This window comes from Suncus etruscus, chromosome 2 (assembly GCF_024139225.1).
Source record: "Suncus etruscus isolate mSunEtr1 chromosome 2, mSunEtr1.pri.cur, whole genome shotgun sequence".
Lineage (NCBI taxonomy): Eukaryota > Metazoa > Chordata > Mammalia > Eulipotyphla > Soricidae > Suncus > Suncus etruscus.
Genome location: NC_064849.1, coordinates 107,648,557 through 107,651,389, shown reverse-complemented (window position 1 = coordinate 107,651,389; position 2,833 = coordinate 107,648,557). Strand labels below are relative to the sequence as shown.

The window sequence follows — 2,833 nt, the reverse complement described above, 5'->3', positions numbered from 1 at the left end:
TAAAAATTGGTTATAGTATAATTCTCACATTAGGATTGCATCCAGTTAATGATTTACAATTTACTGAACTTTCTTTTATGGGGTCAGAGAGAAGGAGAGATAGTACATCTAGAAGTGTGCTTGTTCTGCATGCAGAGAATGGACCAGGATTTGATTCCCAGGATTTCATATGGAACCCTGAGCACTGCAAGCAGTTACCCCTGAGTATAGCCAGCTATTGTCTTCCCCCAAAATTAAAAGTATAATACAGGAATTAAGACAGTGTGATATTTGAATGAAGATGGCTCTACAGATCAAGGAAATTCAATTGAAAATCCAGAAACAGACCCTCCTGTATGTGGTTAGTTGATCTTCAGTAAAGGGGCAAAATATATGAAGTGAAATAAGGAAAGCAACTTCAATAAGTCAGGTTGAGAAAACTGGTCCATGCAAAAAAATTTAAATACAGACTATTTTTTAACGCCATTCAAAAAAGTCAAATCAAAATTGATATAAAAAAACCCTCACTATCATACCTGAATACATAAATTGCATAGAAAACAAACACAGTCAAACGGTCTATATTCTTTTTTTTCTAGATATTAAACTGATAAAAAGCAGATACTACACTTGATCTTAGCCAAAAGGCCAAGAAGCGATTATTCTCTATATTCTTGATGTTACAGTTATCTCTAAGAATTTAGAGGAAAGTAGGATCCCAGATATAGAATTGACACCGTTCTTCACAACAGCTACAGGAAACAAATCCCATCTGGGACATCCTTAATACCGCTGGGCCACCAAGTGCCAGCTCTGATATGATATCCTGACAACAAAGAAAATGGGAACAACTTGACCTAAGAACAGGTTATCCTACCTCCCCAGCTAACGATAAGACAAAATCAGAAGACTTGACACACTTTGGTCGGTCCAAAAGTCAAGATCGCGATTTACAGATGACTGGCTGCTAGAACCATGACTGGACTGAATATATCTTGAGACCAATAAAAAAGCCCTAGTCTAGGGTTTGAACTACGATCTGCACAACAACCATGATCCCCAGTTCCAAAGGTCCGGCAGAGACAATTGCAACGGAATGGGGTTCCTGGAAACACAATGAAAGACACTATCCTAGGTTCTATCCTAGGATCAGTGCAAAGACCAAAACCACCAAGCACAAAGATAGACTAAAATGACACTGAGGGAACAGAACTTCTAGAACCACAAAGAAAGACTTCATCATAAATCCCACTCCTGGACCTGTGCAGATACTGAGATCTCTAGATACAGAGGTCTTATTTCATCACCCAGGACGGAGCAGAAGTTTTCCAAACACCACGAAAGCATCACTGGTAGAGTAAATGAACCTGAACAGAGTCTACAGTTAATCCCGTAACAATATACCCCAAGGGTGGAGAAACCCCATAACGCTTAGGCCAAGTGAAATCCTTTTCAAATGACCCCAATATTTACTGTGCCAGTGCAGGAGGGAAAAAAAAAGGCAAAAAGCACAAAACATTTTTTATCTTTTATATATTATTTTTTTCTTCATTTATTATTATCATTATTTTTATTTTTAGTTACCTATCTACTTTTTGTCGATTTCTTTGTTTCAGTGTGGTTATTGAAGTTGTCCCCATTTATATTTATATTGTTTTTTTTTTCTTCTTTTCTTTTCTTTCTTTAGGTGCTCTGCCATGTTTTTTAACTCAAGACCATGGCTTTTTTTGTGCCTATTGTTAACACTGGAGTGCTCACTGGGTATTTGACACTTCTTTTTTTACTATTGGGGTGTTTCACCTTCTTTTTCTCCTTCATCTCTCAAACCGACGATGAGAGCCTCTAGAAGGATTCCGCCCATTTTCAGCATATTAGACTTTTACCCCAGTTTATTACTTTTCTCTTCTTCAAATAAAATCACATAACTTGAAAAATGTAGTCCTTCCTCCCAGTTAGAGGAGGAAATAAGGGAGGCACCAAGACCAAGACTACTAAGTAGTAAGCTAGGTACAGAGGGGACCACATATTCTCGCAGCCCTGGGGGTGAGGGAGGAGGATATGGGAGGTAGGACGAACACAGAGGTGTAGGGAGGACAAATCGGTGATGGGAACCCCCCTGATTTTATGTAAATATGTACCTATAATATTATTGTCAACAATATGTAAACCACTACGATCAAAATAAAAATTATATTAAAAAATAATTTAGAGGAAAGTAATTTTTCTCCATTGAGGATAATATTTGCCATTGGCTTGTGGTAGATGGCCTTAACTATATTGAGAAAGGTTCCTTTCATTCCCATCTTGCTAAGAGTTTTTATCAAGAATGGTTGTTGGACCATTTTCTCTGCGTTTATTGATATGATTATGTGATTTTTTATGTTTCTTGTTGATGTTGTGTATTATGTTGATATATTTATGGATGTTAAACCATTCTTGCATTCCTAATGATCTTGATGAGGCATTGGATCCTATTTGCCAGTATTTTGTTGAGGATTTTTTCATCTGTTTTCATCAGGGATTGGCCTGTAATTTTCTTTTTTGACAGCATTTCTGTCTGGATTTTGGTATCGAAGTGATGTTGGCTTCATAAAAGCTGTTTGGGAATATTCTCAAACATTTTTTTTCAATTTTATAAAAGAGCCTGGCCAGGATTGGTAGTAGTTCCTCTTGAAAGGTTTGAAAGAATTCATTAGTGAATCTATCTGGGCCTGGGCTTTTGTTTTTGGGCAGACATTTAATTACTGTTTTAATTTTCTAAATAGTGATGGGAGTGTTTAGATATTATACATCCTCCTTATTTAACCGTGGAAGGTTATAAGAGACCAAGAATTTATCCATTTCTTCCCTGTTT

General features: G+C 36.8%; 1 pseudogene; it reads right to left on the bottom strand.

Annotated features, from left to right (window-relative positions):
- Positions 1-551: 551 nt before the first annotated feature.
- On the bottom strand, positions 552-639 carry LOC126002931 (uncharacterized; annotated as a pseudogene).
- Between the last annotated feature and the right edge of the window lie 2,194 nt (positions 640-2,833).